Source organism: Larus michahellis, chromosome Z (assembly GCF_964199755.1).
Source record: "Larus michahellis chromosome Z, bLarMic1.1, whole genome shotgun sequence".
Lineage (NCBI taxonomy): Eukaryota > Metazoa > Chordata > Aves > Charadriiformes > Laridae > Larus > Larus michahellis.
Window position 1 is genome coordinate 3407031 of NC_133930.1, and position 19370 is coordinate 3426400.

Here is a 19370-nt window from a genome sequence, read left to right on the forward strand (position 1 = left end):
CCCAAAAGAAAGCACGTTCCCCTCCCCGAAAATGCCTTTTTTTTTTTTTTCCTTTTTTAAAATACTTATTATATTGTTATTATTTCATTGGATCGCATTATTTTTTTGGTCTTCCTTATCAAAGGTTCCCCCAACAACCCCTCAAAAAGCCTGGAAACAGAACCTTTTACGATCATTAACCGCTCTTTTTTTTTTTTCCTCCCCAAATGTAATTGTAGCCATTTAGTTTAATGAGGAGCTGATAGGAGAGTTGACTCATGAAGGGATACGGTTAGCTACCCAAGCCCTGAAACAAAGCCGAATGCCTCCACATGAAAGAGCATTTGTTTTGAATTTGCTCTGATTTACTGGCATCTCCCTTCCGCGCGCCCAAAGTGCAGCGCTGAAAATTCCCAACTGGAGAGACCCAGTCGAGAAAGGAAAATAAACGCACTTTGCAGCGATCCTCCAAAGCTCACTTTCTCCTTTTTTTTTTTTTTTTTTCTTCTTTTTTTCTTTTTTTTCCCTACCTCCCCCCGCATATTTTAGTTAGCGGAAGAGTGTATTTGAAGAGGGCTTTAATGAGTTATTAGTTGGGTGCACGAGGAGCTCTTCGGCTTGGTCTTATCTAAGTTCGGGTAGATGGGGATCTGTGATGCCGGGTGGAGAATCCAGCATCCCTCATCCCCTCCAGACCAGGGCTGTCAGGGCTGGATTCATGGTTCCATGATGAAAGGATGGCTTTAAGAAAAGCCAAACCCCTCAATTTTTGGTAGATTTGGAAGCTGGAGAAGGAGGCTGTGGAAGACATCGCGGGTGGATGGTGGTGGTGGGTTCCTATAGCATCGTGGGCAGGTTGCTTTGGCCACCAGTGATGGGCAATGGGTGGCGTAGTGGCGGTGTTCACAGTCAGTAGACCAGCTCTAAGGTCTGGAAGCTGGAAGGGCAGGATTTAGTGAGGCAGATCGCTCTCGGCACCGAGAATTTGGGAACGGGGCCAGCCTGGGGTTCACAGCCACTCTGGCAGGGAAACCGCGTGGCGAGGGTTGAGAGGATGATGGCAAGAGGAGCATTAAAAAGGGCATGCTCTTCTAGCTCTCCATGAAGATCCTTTGATGGTGATGAGTCTCAGGTCCAGCCACCACTGAGGTCGTAATCTCCTCCCGGAGGCTGAAGGCAGTTTCATTGATGGATACCAGAGGTGCTGGAGGATGTGGGAGGTGGAGTGGCGCAGCCGTGGGGATGGATGGGGAGTGTTTCCCCCTTGGGATAACCGATCTGAGCCGCTGTATCCCTCCCTCCGCTTTCTGTTCTCCTTCCTGGCCCAGGAATGCAATATTGGGTAGTCCTTCATGCCATGCTCTTCTCATCCCACCTCCGCTGTGTCTTCTCCAGCCATCCCTTTCTCCAGCTGATGCACCCCTCACTCCCCCGAGGTGCTGGCTCCATATTCTTGCCTTTATTTATTTTCTTAGAGCTTTAGTTTTGTCGGTGGTCACTCCGTGGGTAGGTCAGGACTCCTCGCTTGTGGTGTCTCCCACCGAGGTGGTTGTGCTTGGGTATTGCCAGTCCTGACCCTTTGTATCCTCGACGTGGTTAAAGAAGAGAGCAAAAATAACCCATTGGAGATAAAAATAATTTCCGTAAATAGGAGACAGAGGGTGGTTTTTCCTGTATTTTGAGCTGACTCGTTCCCAGCAGACACGTTTGGTTACGACTCTTCCTTCAAACAAGCAAAGCCATGCTTGGAGGGCCTGGAGGTGGCCGGCCTGTGGTCCGGTGGCGCCTGATCAGTAGGGGTCGAATTCCCGTACAACCCATGGAAGAGCTCCGCTCTGAGAGTAGGAGCGAGCTGATGGTGCTTGATGTGCTGGGTCTCCATGGATGCTCTCCACCCAGCCCCGGACATCTCCCTCTTGACCCATTTCTGGCGTGGGGCTGGTGGCTCTTGGCTGATGGAGAAGGTTGTGGTGCCCATGGTGTGCGAGAAGGTGGCTCTCCTGCAGGATACATGGATGGTGCTGGATTGGCTGGCAAAGTGAAGCCCTCCAAGAAGCCCGTCATGGCAGGAAAGCAGGATGAGCTGGCTTGTGGCCTTGCCACCTCCGCTGCTTTTGTGTTTATAGGGGTTATTCATAAAATACCAAAGCTGAGAGTTTACCCAGATTTCAGCCCAATCCCGTTGACTTGCCCTGACTCTTGGAACCACCCCAGGGTTTCCTGGAGCCAGTGGACATTGAATGATTGTGCTTGGTGGGCGCTGGACCAAGGCTCTGCAAGGCTCTTCTGGAGCAAGCGTAACCTCAGTTTCTCCCTCCCAACCCATCTGTATGAAAAAGATGGGAAAAGACCTCCGGAGGTTGGAGGAACATCAACATCGCTCCATGCTCCGTCTCTCCTGATGGTGGGACCACGTCTGGTTTAAGGGACTGCTTGGCTGAGTGACATTTCATTCCGAAATCGCGGGCAGGCCGGGAATGTTTCACTATGCCTCTGATCCCCGCTGGTATCTGCTCGCCGGGGAAGAAGCACCTTGTCCAAAGCCGGAGCTATTCGCCCCTCGGAGCGGCTCCCCATCGCTCTCTCCCCTCCACACCCCTCCATGTAAACAGGATCCCGCGCGGTTTCTCCGGCAAAGTCCTGCCTGTGTTTTCCCGTTCCCCCCCTCCCTCTCCTACAGAGTTTATAACCTCCTGTGAAATGCCTTTATTTACAAATTGGCATCCTATTATAATCTGGAATCGAGACATCTTCCTGTGGAACTAGGATTGTATATTTGTCCCGGGGATAAACAATTGCTTGGGAATTTTTTATTATTATTATTATTATTTTTTTTTTTTTAACGTCACTTATTCTTGGTTTATTTTCGAGCGTACCTCCTTTTAATGTTGTTTTGTTTTTTTTTTTTAATTTGCTTTGAGCACCGCAAGGCGTTGCACCCTTTCCTTCCCAGCCTCGTCGGAGACCCGAAATCCCGCCCCCCCCCCCACCCCGCAATCTCCCGTAGCTAAAAAAACGCCGTCCCCTCCTGGAAAGGACAAGGTTATCAGGGGTTAACGCCAAGATGACAGCACTGGAGCCTCTGGAGCAAAACAGGCTGCCTGCCAGACTAGGAGCCTCCCGGCTCGCCTCGCACATCATCTGACCGTGGCCGGCGGGGAGGAGGGAGCCGGCGCTTGGCACCGACCCCGGGGCTCTTGGCTTGGCCACTCCGGCTCCTTCGGCCCCGTGGGGGATTTTTTTTTTTTTTTTTGAAGGGGGACCCCCTCCCCCCCCCAGGGGACACGGCCGGGGTAGCCCCCGCGATGCGGCGGGGATGCTGGGGGGCATCCTCCTCTTAGCTAATTAAAATCCCCCCCAAGCAAATAGGACCCATTTAATAATTAAAGTGCTCTGGAGGATCCTTGTCTAGATGCTCTTCTAGGATGGGTTTTTTAAAAAAAAAAAAAAAAAAAGCGTGGCAGAGGTGCTCCCCCCCATTAAATGTTTCAACCCATCCCTGTTTCAACCCATCACCAGCTCCGGTAAATCCGTTTTTCCGGGCGCTGCTGGATTTTCCCAACCAAATGGTGCCTTGGGAGCAGTCGACAAGAAAACGCAGAAGACAACCCCACCACCGGCGAGTCCTTCGTGGTGGTGACTGACCACGGAATCATGGAGTGGTTTGGGTTGGAAGGGACCTTAAAGATAATCTTGTTCCAGCCCCGCTACGGTGGACCACGGTGGGGACCATGGTGGGAACCAGAATGGGGACCAGCATGGGTACAATGATGGGGACCGCGGGGGTTTTACACCGCAACCCCATGTTTTTTACAGGGGAACGAGGACAAAAAAGGGGAATTTTGGAAGTTAGGGTGCCGGAGAGGGATTCAGATGGTGCTGTGCGCTGCCAAAAGATGTCCCGATGAGCGCCGGCAACTTGATCGTTGGGGACATTTAAAACTCGACGGGACAAAAACACTCGTAGAGGAGCAGCCCCGGGCTGGCGGGGATGCGGGCTGCATCGTTTCCATCCCCGCCGCCTGCCAGCGGGTATCGCTTACACTAGAGGAACCAGTAACGTTAACCACATGCATTTCCCCGCCACCGGCATTGAGGGGTGGTGGGGGGGGGGGGATGCCTATTCCTAACCGTGGCGGTCAAGACCTCGTTAAAATGAGGGACGCCCCATTTTAGGGTGCGGAGGGGGGGAAAAAATTGGGGTGGACGGAGCTTCCCCCCCCCCCCCCCCCCACCGCCCCCATCCCTCATGGGGTGCTTCGGGAGGGGGATGGCTGGGTGGTGGGTGCTGGCGCGGGTGGGTGCCCCCACCGCCGTCCCCCCCGCCGGCTTGAATGACCCACGCCGCAGCCTGGCTGCCTGCCGACTGTCACAAAGGAGCTTCCTTTCCAGTTTATTTTCGGCGCTGGGATATTATTAACCGCTGAGGCACGGGCTCTGTTCTAACCACCCTCGCTTTTTGCCTAAATCGCTTGGTTTTTTTCCCCCCCCCCGCCACCCCACAGCCCCGCCTTGGCGTGCCGAGGCTGCCGGCTTGGCCGCGGTACCGCCGGGGGTACCGGCTGCGTCACGGCTGCTGTTGAGGAACCGGGAAGGCAGGGAGAAGCGAGCGGCCTCATCCTGCGCGGGGCTGAGGTTGGGGAAGGGAAGGAGCTCGTCTCGGCGTCTCGCAGGATTTCCGCCTGCTGGCTTCGGATTAGCCCCTTGCTTTGGTTGGGGTTTTTTTTTTTTTTTGGGTTGTGTGTTTTGGTTTGTTTTTTTTTTTTCAATTTTTTAACTACTTCTTTTAAGACAAGCAGCATCTGGGGTGTTGCCGGCTTGCCTCTTTCTCTGTAGTCTCTTTTATTTTGTTTTATTTTGTTTTGTTTTATTTTGTTTTGTTTTATTTTGTTTTGTTTTATTTTGTTTTGTTTTATTTTGTTTTGTTTTATTTTATTTTTTTATTATATTTTAGTTTAGTTTTTTATTATATTTTGACTTTTTTATTTCTCATTCTTCTTCTCTTCTCTTCTCTTCTCTTCCCTTCTCTTCCCTTCTCTTCCCTTCTCTTCCCTTCTCTTCCCTTCTCTTCCCTTCTCTTCCCTTCTCTTCCCTTCTCTTCCCTTCTCTTCCCTTCTCTTCCCTTCTCTTCCCTTCTCTTCCCTTCTCTTCCCTTCTCTTCTCTTCCCTCTCCCTCTTTCCTTTGCTTTTACTTTCTTAATGCGAGAAAAGAACTTTTCTGGGCAAGCATCGCAGGGATTTTCCATCCCCATCCAGGCAAGGGTGGGGGCACGCGTTGGCCCCCCCCCACCTCCATGCGCAAACCCCCTTGGCGGGGTGAGGGGGGGTGTGTGTGTGTCGAGTCCAAAAGGCTTTTTCCAGGTTTTTTTTTTTTTTTTGCGCGCCGGGGGATGTGACGCGGTGTTTGCCCGCCGCCAGCCCTTCGCTCCCCTTTCTTTTTTTTTTTTTTTTTTTTCTTTTTTGCCCTGGTTGTTTTCCCCTCCCCACTTTTGGGTAGCCGTTTAAAATGCGTGATGATAACTTTCACCCTGTTAATTAACAGGAAACATTGGGACAAGACAGGAAATTACATCAGTCTTTTATGAGGAAAGAGCCAAGGGAAAAAAAAAAAAAAAAAAAAAAACAAACAAAAAAACGCAAAACTTCAAGAAAACATAGTTATTAGTGAAAGGAAAGAAAGTGCCGGGGGAGGAGGAGAAAGAAGAGAAGAAAAAAAGGAGAAAAAAAACCAAAACAAACCCATCCCATGGGCTCCGCTTTGCCGAAGCTGCTTTTATTTTCTTTTTATTATGTTGAAAAATATTTGACTAGCAGGGTCACCTTTGCTTGAGCGCGACGCTCGAGCTTCCCGAGGAATCTTTTTCTTTTTTTTTTTTTTTTTATCGTGCCTTTTCTCAGCTTCCTGCCCCAAACTGTGAGGCCTAGGAAGCTCTTGGCCGGGAGACTAATTTTGGTTTGGCTGCTCAGCCCTTCAAATTGGTCCCCACCCAGTGTCATTATCTTGGTTTTAACTTGCAAGGGGGGGGGGGGGGAGAAGAAAAAAAAGAAAAAAAGAAACACCCTGTAAGAGCTGGCTCAGCCCTTCTCTACCCTTTTAACCTCGCTGCAGAAAAAAAAAAACCTCCCGGCTTCAGCTCCCCCGGTTGGGCTGCGCCGGCAACGGCAAAGCACCGCAGGGTGGTTGCAGGAGGTCCTCCTGGTGATGTTGCTCCGTCTGCGATGGTGGGTACCTGGCTCTGAGGGCTTTCCTCGTCCTCCCTCAGGGATGAAGCGAAATGCTGAGCGGGTTGGTTGCAAGCGATTCTGGTGATGCTCCTCCATGTGTGATGGCGTCTACCCGGCTCTATTTTCCTTCCTCATCCTCCTTAGGGAGGAAGGAAGGTGCGCGGTGGGGTGGTTGCAGGAGGTCTGGTGATGCTCTTGGTGATGCTCTTCCTGTGTGATGGTGGCTACCCGGCTCTATTGTCCTTCCTCATACTCCTTCAGGGATGAAGGAGGATACCCGGTGGGGTGATTGCAGGAGGTCCTGGTGATGCTCCTCCATGTGTGATGGTGGCTACTCGGCTCTATTGTCCTTCCTCATCCTCCTTCAGGGATGAAGGGAGATGCCCGGTGGGGTGGTTGCAGGAGGTCTGGTGATGCTCTTGGTGATGCTCCCCGCTGTGTGACGGCGGGTACCTGGCTCTGCAGTCCTTCCTCATCCTCCCTTGGGGATGAGGGAAGATGCTCAGTGGGGTGGTTGCAGGAGGTTTTGGTGATGCTCCTCCATGTGTGATGGCAGGCACCCGGCTGTGTGGTCCTTCCTCATCCTCCTTCAGGGGTGAAGGAAGATGCCTGGTGGGGTGGGTGGTTGCAGGAGGTCCCAGTGATGTTCCTCTCCCTATGCGATGGTGGGTACCTGGGTCTGTGGTCTTTCCTCATCCTCCCGTGGGGATAAAGATGCCTGGTGGGGTGGTTGCAGGAGGTCCCAGTGATGTTCCTCTCCCTATGTGATGGTGGGTACCTGGGTCTGTGGTCTTTCCTCATCCTCCCGCGGGGATAAAGATGCCTGGTGGGGTGGTTGCAGGAGGTCCTGGTGATGCTCCTCCGTGTGTGATGGTGGGTACCCGGCTCTGCAGTCCTTCCTCATCCTCCCTTGGGGATGAAGGAAGATGCTCAGTGCGGTGGTTGCAGGAGGTCCTGGTGATGCTCCTCCGTGTGTGATGGTGGGTACCCGGCTCTGCAGTCCTTCCTCATCCTCCCTTGGGGATGAAGGAAGATGCTCAGTGGGGTGGTTGCAGGAGGTCCTGGTGATGTTCTTGGTGATGCTCCTCTATGTGTGATGGCGGGTACCCAGCTCTGTGGTCCTTCCTCATCCTCCTTCAGGGATGAAGGAAGGTGCCTGGTGGTGTGGTTGCAGGAGGTCCTAGTGATGCTCTTCCCTGTGTGACGGTGGGTACCTGGCTCTGTGGTCCTTCCTCATCCTCCTTCAGGGATGAAGGGAGATGCCCAGTGAGGTGGTTGCAGGAGGTCCTAGTGATGCTCTTCCCTGTGTGACGGTGGGTACCTGGCTCTGTGGTCCTTCCTCATCCTTCTTCAGGGGTGAAGATGCCCAGTGGGGTGCTGGGTTTTGGCAAGCCGTCTTTGGGGTGAAGTCCTGGCTCCTGTGGGCTTTTCCGGGTTTTCCCTGAATACCTGGGCAGGCGGAAAAGCCGATTTCTCCATTAAATGAATAACTCGGAACCGCTCGGGCCGTTAAGCCTTGGTGCAAATGTGTACCTATATGTGTACATAATAAGCGAAGCTACGGACGGTTATATATTCAACAAAATCTATTCAACCTGTATATATGTATAGGTTGAATATATATATTTTGAATATACTAAATGTATAATTATATATAATATATAGGATATATTCAATATAGGATTAATATATATATAGTACATATAGGTTGAGTATATTCACTATATTGACTGTATTCTCTCTGTATATAATATATATTGAGTATATTCTCTCTATATATATATCTATAGTTATATATAATTTAGATGTATTGGTTGAATAGGTTTTGTTTGTAGAGCCACCAAAACAGCATCGATAAGAGCTGGCTTCGCATCGGAGAAACTCGGGTGCTGGGAAGGTGGCGAAAGTCGAAACATCCTTCGCTTTTACAACCGGTGAAGTTGGCTCCGGATCCGGTGATTATCGGTGATGGAAACCAATGAGTTGAATTTCTAGCTGCTAAAAATTGGCCGGGCGTCACCGTCGAGGGGGAGGATCACCTCCACGGCGGGTGGAGGTCGTGTGTCTGTTTGCACCTTGGTGCGCAAGGTGACTAGAAACGCAGGGAAAATAGCAAAAGAGTTGAGAAATTAAACAGTGAGATGAGTTGCTGCTCGCCCACGCGGGATGGTTGGTGGTGACCCCGTGGCTGGGCTCCGGCGACACCTTCCTGGGCAGAGCGGACGGAGTAAATAACTCCATAAAATCATCCTTCGAGCGGGCATCAAATAACAGGAGTTTTATTTGGAAAAGGAGTTGGGAGCCTGAAGTTACATCACTGCGTTTGAACTGATGAATTCATTTTCTTTGGAAGCCGGGCTGAGACTTTTTAGCTCATTAGAAGGAACAAACCCATAAATCTTCGTACGCGGAGGCTGTAGTTTTCCTGTTCTTTGTCACAGCTGAGCATGGAAAATGTATCCCGGGTGTCAAGAGCACGAAGCCTTGACACACCTGAGATGTTGCACCAAGGTTATTTTCTGGAGCAGCCGGTGTGGTGCTGGGTTTGCCAAGCCCCAGATCGTAGAATCATAGAATGGATTGGGTTGGAAGGGACCTTAAAAATCATCTAGTTGCACCCCCCTGCCCTGGGCAGGGACACCTCCCACTAGACCAGGTTGCTCCAAGCCCCGTCCAACCTGGCCTTGAACACCTCCAGGGATGGGGAAGAACACTTCCAGGGATGGGGCAGATCCCCTGGGCATTGTCCCCATGGGAGGATGCTGCTGGGTCTTGGTGATGTCCAATTCCCCTGGGTTTTCACCCAGTGGGAGGTTGCTGCTGGGTCTTGGAGAGGCCCAAAATCCCTTGGGCTTTGTCTGCACAGGATGCTGCTGCTGGGTCTTGGTGATGTCCATTTCCCCTGGGCTTCATCCCCATGGGAGGATGCTGCTGGGTCTTGGTGATGCCCAGAATCCCCTGGGCTTTGTCCCCATGGGAGGTTGCTGCTGGCTCTTGGAGAGGCCCAAAATCCCTTGGGCTTTGCCTCCACAGGATGCTGCTGCTGGGTCTTGGTGATGGCCAGTTCCCCTGGGCTTCGTCCCCATGGGAGGATGCTGCTGGGTCACGGTGATGCCCAAAATCCCTTGGGCTTTGTCCCCATGGGAGGTTGCTGCTGGCTCTTGGAGAGGCCCAAAATCCCTTGGGCTTTGCCTCCACAGGATGCTGCTGCTGGGTCTTGGTGATGTCCATTTCCCCTGGGCTTTGTCCCCATGGGAGGATGCTGCTGGGTCACGGTGATGCCCAAAATCCCTTGGGCTTTGTCCCCATGGGAGGGTGCTGCTGGGTCACGGTGATGCCACCCCGGCTGTGGCATTGTCCCTGCCTGGGACACGGCTCTGCTGCTGCCACCGAAAGCAGAGTGGGATGAGCGCAAGGAGCTTTTTTTGTTTTTTTTTTTTTTTTTTTTATTTTTAAAATCCATGGGATGCCGACCTGCCCCGTTTTATAGCCCGCGGCAAACCTCTGCCGGCCTCCGTCTGCGAAAGCGAGGGTGGGGGGGGGGGGGGGGGGAGTGCCAACTCCGCCGGAGCGCCGGGAGGGTTAATTACTTAATGAATGTAATATTCTCTATAATTGCTGAGCGTTATTAATCCAGAGCAAAGTGAGAGGCGAGGGGAGGGGTGCGTGCGTGGCCCGGGCCTGTGAACTCCCATCCAAACGCCGTCCGTCCATCCATCCGTCCATCCCTCGTTTGCCCCCCTGCCCGGCTAGGGACCGATGCCGTCCATCCGTCCGTCCGTCCCTGGGCGGCGACCCGGCCTGTCCGCCAGCGTGTGCTTCGCCGCCCGCTCTTAGGAATAGGCGTGATTAGATTATGAAGGCAGACAGAAGTAATGATTAACTTTTTCAGTCTGCGCGCTGTCTCCAGTCTGGCGCTGGGTGTTTTTTTTTCCCCCCTAAGTAGGCCCTGGCCCCGCGCGTCGACAGGGTATTAGGTTGTAAAGAAAGCCAGGAGGAATGAAGGCAAGGGAGGGGAAAGGGAGGGGGGGGGGGGGGGGAGCCTTTTCCATCGGATCCGGGACTGGAATTTATTGGCAGGAATGCAGTAAATGCTCCAAATGCCAGCCCAGCTAAACAGTTTTCATAATTGTTACAGAGCGGGGCACGACGGGCGTGAAAAGGACTTTTGTTCCAAGCTTGCTTTTTTTCCACGGGTTTGCATCCCTGCGAGGGATGCTGCTCTGGAGAAGGGAGCTGGGGCCGGGGGGGTGGTGGTGGTGGTGGTCTTATTTTATTTTTTTTAATTATTTTTGGGGGGGCGGGGGGTGGGAAACACATCTTTACGTCCGTTTGCGGTCTTTGGGGGAGAATTCTAGGTCGGTGTGCTGCGAGGAGAGGCCTTTTTTAGTATTATTTTTTATTTTTTTTCCCCTTCAGTGTTGAAATGAGAGCGGCGGCGATGCCGTGTGTGTGTGTGTGCGTGTGCGTGGAATGCAGTTGGGGCGGAGGCTGGGGGGGGGGAAATCCCAACACACATCTGGGTATTAGGTATCCGTTTGGAAATCCTAGACTGCTCTGCTTCAGTTTTTATGAAGGTCTTTACAAGGTTTTTAACGTGTAGCCCATGGAGCTACACGTTGTCGGGGGGAGGGGGGCGGGAGGAGCTGTGGCTTTCCTGGGGGCCGTATCCCTGCCCTCCCCGGGGCATCGCCAGGTACCGGGCGACCTCCCCCCTTGTCGTGGCAACGGCAGAGCTTTAAGGTCTTCGTTCTCTAAAACGGAGGATCTCTAAAACGGAGGAGTGTGGTGGCTGTGTTGAGGCGGGAGGGGGGGGCTGGCATGGCCTGGTGGCCTCTGGTGGCTTCGGGCCTCAGCGTCGGTGGCTTAACCCTGCGCTGGAAGGACGATAGGCAGGATGCTCCAGCACAACCCAAGCCGGGAGAGATATTTTGGCAAGCTCATCCTCAGGTCTGATTTGCATCGTCGTAAGCCCTTTGTGTGCTGGCTTTCTCCTTCTCAGAAGGTTTCTGGTTGAGGTCTGGGTTGGGTTTGGGTGGAGAAGAGGTGTGTCTTGGTAGCTGCTGAGGAACATCTCCAGGAGCTGGGGCTGGTACCAACCCTGGGGTTGCTCGAGGGTCGCATGACAGCATCTCACCAACGCTGGCTTGGGCTTCCTGCATTTTCCAGAGGAGCCTCTTGGCTGATTGTCATTCAAATGTCATTATTCCAGGTTGCTATCAAGGCAGGGGAGGGGGACAGAGAGTGCTGTGATGGCTTCCTGAGCCAGCAACAAGTCCACCCAGGACATCCCCACCAGTGCTGGGGAATAGAAATAGGGACACAAGCAGCAAAAATAGGATTTGGGGGTGGGTTTCGCGTGGACCTGCATGTCCTCTTGCCTCTCTGGGTGGCCTGGGGTGGGGGGGGTATGTGTGTGTGTCTCTCAAAAACCCTATGGGTGTTGGCAGCAACGCTCTGGAAGGATATCCCCTCTTGAAGCATCCCTTTGTCCCACCCGACTGCGCCGGGTTGGAGCTTAGGGAAGGGATTCCCGTCCTACTGCTTTTTTGAAACGAGGGAAAAGTTTTCCCACACCTTTGAGGGGTGCAGGAGGAGAGGCAGATAAAGAAGGTTCTTTAAATTAAAACTTCAAAAAATAATTAGACCGACTGTATACTAAACAACAGCAAAGAGGCCCATTTACTGTAAATATTATGAATGGATTTGGCTGGCTTCTTCATCCCCACCCTTCCTCTAAGGCTTTTCTCTGAGCTGAGTCGAAATTCGGCCTTCAGACAGCACGGTACTCTATAATTTGCATGGCTGATGAGGCCCGAAGCCTGGTACGGAGGAAACTGGAGTCAGCTGGCTCCTCTCTAACCGCTGGAGACGGGCAGACAGGCATTTTTTGGTGTGTGCCTGCGTGGTTGGTTTTTTTTTTTTTTTTCTTTTTCTTTTTTTTTTTTTTTCTTCCCCTTGTAGCTGCGGCCTTGCTTGGCTTTTAAAGCAAACGGGCACCAAAAAAAAAAAAAAAGAAAAAAAAGGTTGTTCTTCTCGAGTCGTTTCTTAGCCGTGGTAATTGATTAATCACCGTAATTAGACAGGAGCAGTGACTAATAGGATGTTTATGAAGCAAACTTCTGGTTTGGTGGACTCCGTGAACTCAGCAGTTTCACTTTGGTTCTTTCTTCGCCGTCCTTCGATGCTGGGGACGGGGGGGAGCTGGGCTTCCTTCACAACGTCTGTGTTGATCACCCTCTGTTTTTCAAGCTTGGACATCCCTCCTGGGCCAGCCTTGGCCTTCGCCAAACTGGTGCCCTTTCTCGAGGCGTTGTGGGTCTGCAACAACCCGCTTGCAGGGACTCTTTCTGGGTTTGTTTTCTTGCTTTTGTGTCCCATCCCTGAATTAACCCTCAAAGCTCAGGGCTGGGTTCCAGGTTGAGCGAAGGTTGACTCCCACCAAATTGGGGGCGGGAACCTTAGGGGATGTCCTCGGGGATCGGTCATCTCCTCTGCCCAGCATCTAACCTGACCTCGTTTTTGTCTTGATCTCACAAGAGGTTTTCCCGGCCATGGTGAAGGTGATGGAAGTTCTCGGTTGAGTCACCAGGGGACCGGGCAGAGCACTCCCAAGCTCGTAGGTTGCCGCTCATCATGATTCTGAACCAAAGTTACAAATATCAGGAAATCCCAGACACTCCTCCTTCCCCTGGTGGCTTCTGCCAAATTTTATCCTCTGTGTCCTCATCAGACTTGCACGTTTTCAAATCTGTTGGCAACGTCTCAAGCTTCTGGATCCCAGCCCTTAGAAAACTTCAGCAAATCGAAGTTTTGAAGGGCAAAACTCAGGTGGACGTTTATTTTCGTGCAAGGTTGCCTTATTTTGCTCGGAGCAAGGAGCCGTTCAAGTGGCGGGGTGGACAACTTGTTAATAAATTAAAAGGAAGAATCTTAAGGCTCTTTAGCCTGCATGACTACTGTATACGTTGAGTAATAAGAGCTGCCTAATTAGACATAGACACAAATTTATGGTCTAGCCTGTCAATCCGCGGATTAAGGACTCCGTAAGTACCTACTGACACGATGGGCTGTAATGGCTCCTAAAGAGATGTTATGGTCTATCGTGTGAATAATCCACAGATTAAGGGCTCCCTAAGTATGTGTTGACGTGACCGACTGTCCCAGCTCTTTGGGGGCTCTTGTGTTGGCGCGGTGGAAGGACCCCATGGGCCACCTTGGGCGGTGGCATCCCTGCAGTAGGTAAGGGGTTTATTTTCTCTGCAAACAACAGGAGGCTTAACACATGACCGTCCTCTAAATTAGTCTTTCAGAAACCATCCCAGCCGGCAAAAGCAGGGGGAGGGCGAGGAAGCTGAAGCTGTCTAGCCCTTGTGTGCAGGGAGATATAAAAGGTTTGGGGCAAACATTGCCGTGGGTGGTGTCTCCAGGCTGCCCACAAACTCCGTTAAAGGCACAAAGACCCTTTTCTGCAGCAGGATATATCCTTTAATTTGGATTTTTTTTTTTTTTTTTTTTTTTGCGCTTTGCTTTTGCAAAGCATACCTGGAAATCCGGCTTTGAAGGGTTTTTCTTGGGTTTTTTTTTTTTTTTTTTCTTTTTGTTTGTTCCCCCGCCCAAGTAGCCTGTGAATTACCCGAGAGATGAGAAAGGAAGCAAGATTTCCATTTTTGGCGCCCGTTCTTCTTTGCTTTGATGACCTGTATGGTTGCAAGTCGTGCTTGGGTGTCCTCCTCACCTGGATGTAATGCCCGTTCGCTTCTCGAGTAAGAGTTTAGGGGTTGTGTTTTCCCCGAGATCCTGCAAAAACAGCGCTTGCCAGTAGCACGAGGGGCAAAATTGCAAACCCGAGTGCCCCGAGTTGCCCTGAGGACCCTCAAGAGGAGCATCTAAAACCCCATAAAAAGCTCCGGGGTTTGTGTTTCCATCTCTTCCATCTCAACAAGCCGGAGAAGATGGGGGATCTGGCTCTGCCCTGGGCTCGCAAATGCCACTTAAGGTCAGCCAAGAGAGATTACCGGGCGCGAGACGCTCTGAGCTTGGTCTCAGCCTTGGCCCTGGCTAGACGACACGTTGTGCTGACACCAGTCCAGCCAATTTTTTTTTTAAGCACAGATGCCCTCCACGTGTGCTGACGGACAAAGGAGGAAGGACCGTGGGTTCATCTGCTCATCGGCGGTGCTCACATCGCTCGTTTTCCAGCAGAAAGCTGCCTCCTGGGAAGCCAGGCAGGGATCTCAGCATTCCCTCAGGTCCCCCCTGCTGCCCCAGGAGCTCACATCTGGGTCCTGGTCCTTCTAGGAAAGGTCCATAAGCCCAATCTCCTCTTGGTGCTGTGATTTCGTGGTGGACATCTACATGAATTTATCCGTTGTCTTTACCCGTTTGTGTTGGATTATGGGTAGCGCGTGCAGTGTCACCTCCGCAAGTGGCCCAGGTGAAGGTACCACAAAACCTGAGCAACCTGATCTAGTTGAAGCTGTCCCTGCTCATTGCAGGGGGGTTGGACTAGATGGCCTTGAAAGGTCCCTTCCAACCCAAACCATTCTGTGATTCTTTATCATTCAGGGACTCTGTATCAGGGAGTGTAGCGAATTTAGATGAGATATTGGGAAGAAATTCTTTGCCGTGAGGGTGGCGAGCCCCTGGCCCTGGCCCAGGTTGCCCAGAGAAGCTGTGGCTGCCCCATCCCTGGAGGTGTTCAAGGCCAGGTTGGATGGGGCTTGGAGCAACCTGATCTGGGGGATTGGAACTAGGTGGTCTTGAAGGTCCCTTCCAACCCAAACCATTCGGTGATTCTATGAAAATGAGGAGACTTTCGTTTAGTCTAGATGATGCCTAGGGTGGATGGGTAGATGACGCCATGGTGAGTATTGTGTGAGGGTTGATCTTTGGTGGGAACTCCAGCCCCAGGGATCACAGAGGAATGGGGGGAGAGGTGTGACGGTGAGAAGTTCAGGAAGAGCATGAGAAGATGCTTTGGGTCAAAGCTACTCTTAAAAAAATACTATCTGAAATGTATAAATACGTTGTTTGGAAGACTTTTACAGCTGTATAATTTAATTTGCATCTCGTCCTAATATCATTGAGGAAAGATCCAATTACAGGCGTTCAAAAACCTAATGAGGAACGCAGTTGTATTCCCATTTTTCAGCGCCGCCGAGTTGTTATTATCGTGGATATCGGTGACAATTGAGATAGCTCTTGACTTGATTAGATGGGAGGAGTCCCGGCGGGTGAGATAGATAGCTCAGCGTGTGCTAAACTTGCTGTTTTTCTTTCGAAGTCGGTTGATTACAGGAAAACCTTTAGCTGTGTCAAAACAAAACAAAGCAAAACAAAAGATCGCCAGCCCACCTCCCCTCTACGTTCGTGAACTTGGCACCGGGACAAGGCAGAGGGCCGAAAGCCGGCCAGGAGCTGCGTCCCGAGCTCCTAATGAAACCGCTGGAGCTCAGAAAGAAAAAAATCCACGGTTTCGTCATCTTAAAAGGGTTTGTGTGTCGAGGAGAAAAGCCACACCAGAAATTTTCGGTCCCTTCCAAGTCACGTGAGATGTGGATCCTCCTGCCGCAGCTTGGGAGAACCAAGCGTGGGGCTGTAACTGGTACATTTGGGTGTTTCCATGGCGTGAATCTCCCATATCCACCTTCAGTTGGAACCTTCTGGGTTTCAGCAGCTTTTAAATTTTTTGAGGTTATTACTCCTGTGTTCCCATCCTCCAGGATTTCCGTATGGATGTAACATTTTCTTGCAGCATCCCTGCCCGGAGCAGGATGATGCCCTGAGCCCGCGGGCAGCGTGTGCGCACCCAAAGCTAGAAAAATCCCGGCTGTGGCCTTTTATTGGGCAATTTTGGGCAGGACTTGATGTTCCCAAGGGTCAAGGCAGGTGGTGGGGAAACCGGCTTCCGATGCCGGTTGGTGTGTTGGGAAGTAGCTGGGATGATGCTTTTGGGGAGGACACTCCTCCCAGGGATGTGCCGGAAAAAGTCAGGGCAGCCCTTCAGGAGGGTGTGGGGAAAAAAAAAAAAAAAGGGAAAAAAACCCCCAGTTTTTCAGTGGGAATGTGATGTTGAATGGTTGGGCTGGGGCATCGCTGCCTTCATCGCCGTCCGCACCAAACTTCCCAAAAAGTTCCCCCCCCAGGTCTTTGGGGTATCAAGTTAATGCCTTGATTTCACCCCTCCGTGCTCTGCTTCACACCGCCGTTCTCCGTAAACCCAACTTTGTGATCAATATGACTTAATTCGCTCAATTCCTGCGGGCAGGCTTGCTTTATTTGCAGTTATTTATATATATTTTTTTTTATTATTATTTTTTTTTTTTTTTTCACAATAAGCTTGCACAATGCGCTGGCGGGGGGAGGGCCTGACGGAGCCCCTAGGCAGGCTGTAATGCAAACCGTGGAAAATAATAATAAACCAATGATAGCAGCAAGCGGAGAGGGATGCTTAATAATGAAATAATAGCGCGGATGTTTATAGCATTAAACATTATCATTGTTTGGTGGAATACGGGAACGATCCCAGTTCGCTGGGAGTTTTCCAGGCATTTAGAAAGGGACGGGTTTGCTCCGAGGAGCTCGTAAAAACGATGCTTTTCACTCAAAACAAGAATCCCAAAGCGTTCCTCAGACGTTTCTTGGGCCGTCGCGCACGAGGACGCGTTGAGGGCGGCGCTGTGGCCGGCGCTGTGGCCGCCAGTGTCCCGGGATGCGGGTTTTTAGGTGGGTTTGCGGCAGGCGGAGACGGGAGTTGGATGGTGGGTCCTGATGAACCCAGCGGGGCGTTTTGGGGCAAAAATCCACCTAGTTGCTTCATTTGCCCAGACCCGCGGTCATTGCCACCAAAAAAGCCTTTTGGGGAAAAAATTTTCCCTCCGTCCCTGAAGGCAGCATCTCTGCGTCATTTTTTCCTCCTCTCCTGCCTCCGCTGCCTGAGTGATGCCACCGGCTTTTCCCACCCCTTTTCCCGGCGGATGCCAGAGTCCGGGAGGCGGGTGGGAGCTCGGGAGGCTCCGCCGGGGTCCCAACAACGGTGAAAAGCGGCTTTAGCGGCGGCTGGCAGGGAGGCCTGATCCTGTTTATCCGCGCTCAAGCCTTATATTCTCATGGCTTTTTGACTAGACATCCAGTCAACAGCCGAATCCCGCAAACGGAAGAGGCTCTGGCATATTTATACTGTGTGCTGGCATCGGCTCCTAAAAAAAAAAAAAAAAAAATATATATCCTGGATTACCTAAGACTTGTCCTTGAGGTCTGGTCACCCCATGTCATTGAAAAACCTAGTGGGATTCATTCATGAACTTCCAGCCCTCCATAAAGGTCTGTTCATTCATAGCCAAGGCAGTTTTCTTCCTTTTTTTTTTTTTTTTTTTAAAGTTTTTTTTTTTTTTTTTTTTTTTTAAATGCGCTGGCAATTAAATAACTCTCTGTAAGCGGCAAGGAGCTACTTGTTGAGTGGTCTTCACTAACGCAAGCACAAATATCAGGTGAAAAACTCTTCCCCCCCCCACCCCGCCGCCGCCGCCTGAAAGGGATGCTTTTATGTTCAAATAAATTAAAACCTATAGGATTTTCGGCGGGGTTCGATAGCTGTTGCTCCGAAATTCCCTCAACTGCTCTAAAACCAAACCCAAGGAGCTCTGAGCATCGGTGTGTGTGTGTGGGGGGGCGCGATGAGTGATGGGGACAGACCCAGGAGCATCATCTCCCTGGATCCAGGAGCGTCTGTCCCCGTCCCCCCCCCCCCCAAATTCCTCTATCTCCTGAGCATCGCCCCCCCCCCCCCCCCCCCCCCCCCCCCCCAAATTCCTCTGTCTCCCAGGAAATATCATCCCCGGGGGGGTTTCTTGCCCTGCTGGGTGCCCCCCTTGGGTGGGGGGCACCCCATTGGGGGTTTCAGCCGGGAGCGAGGGTCCCTGTTTCGGGGCGTACGCAGTCAGGCCCATTTTTAGTAGCTGCCTCCAGCAACTGGAGAAATATTTTCCTCGCTGGCATAGAAATGAGGAAATTAAAAGTGTGTGGCTGGGTTTGGTTTGGCTTTTTTTTTTTTTCCCCCCTTCTTTTTTTCCTTTTTTTTTTTTTTTTTCTTAAAAGCACAGTGCGGGGCTTGAAGCACGACTCGGAGCCGGGAGAAAAAAAAAAAAAAAAACAAAAAAACGCCCGCGTTGGGAAAACTGCCTTATTAATAGCAAAAAAACAAAAACAAAAAAAACAAAAAAAAAACAAACCAGAAAACAAGGCAGCCAGCGTAACGCTGCGGTTACCCGGGCTGGGGGGGCACTTTGGGGGGGATGCTGGGGCGATGCCGGGAGAGCTTTGGGGTGCCGGGGTCACCCACCGTCCCCGGTCCCATACCTTCTCCCGTGGTGCAGGGGGTTGTTTCGGCAACGGCTCGCTAACTCCCATTCCCAGCTTGATTTTTCTTTTTTTTTTTTAAATAGATTCATTTTTTTTTTAAAATACAATTATAAAGATGAATAGTTCCCGGGTCTTAACGTGCCTGATGAGGCTGGAAGGAATTACCCACTGGGCTGCTAGGGCTCCTCCGTCAGGAAAAGGGGCTTTTTCGTGTTTTTTCGGTTCCCCCCCCCCCCCATGGCTTTTTCCTCCTACGTCGGATCCTCGCTGCTCGCAGGGGGCAGCTGCGGGCGGAGGCGTCAAAAGAAGGGCTACAGGAACGAATTTTGGGGTTTTTTGGAGGTTTTTTTTTTTAGGCCATTTTTGTTAACAAGCGCAAGGTTTCTGGTCCCCACCCTGCCGCTGTCTGATGGTGCGTCCCACGGGGCTTCATCCAACATCTCCATCCTCTCCCATCACCACCTCTGCCTGCGGGCAGGGAAAACCCCCATCAGCTAGAGCAGAGGAGTCCTTATCCCCTCCGGTCCCCTGGGGTTACTCATGGAAATGGATCCATCGGCCGGTGGGTGCAAGTAAGAGGTTTAAGGGTGTTTGGTCTTGCTGGATCTGGAGCGTCTTAATTTCTCCTGTTGGCACTGAAGGTGGTCCTAGTGATGGTTGGGGGTGAGGGATGGTTGCGCCACTGGCGCTGCCGGTGGGTCTCAAGCTGCTTCTGAAGGTGGACTTGGGGATTCAGGACCTATAACTGCTACCTACATCGCTAACCAGAGCTGGGCAGGGAAGCAACACAGGTGACCCAACCC

The 19370-nt window shown here is 51.5% G+C and overlaps 1 protein-coding gene across 3 annotated transcripts in view; it reads left to right on the forward strand.

Moving 5' to 3' along the window:
- The window catches only part of SMAD7 (SMAD family member 7), a 29517-nt gene that overhangs the window by 8186 nt on the left and 1961 nt on the right, over positions 1 to 19370 (forward strand). The gene's annotated exons all lie outside the window — the stretch shown is intronic.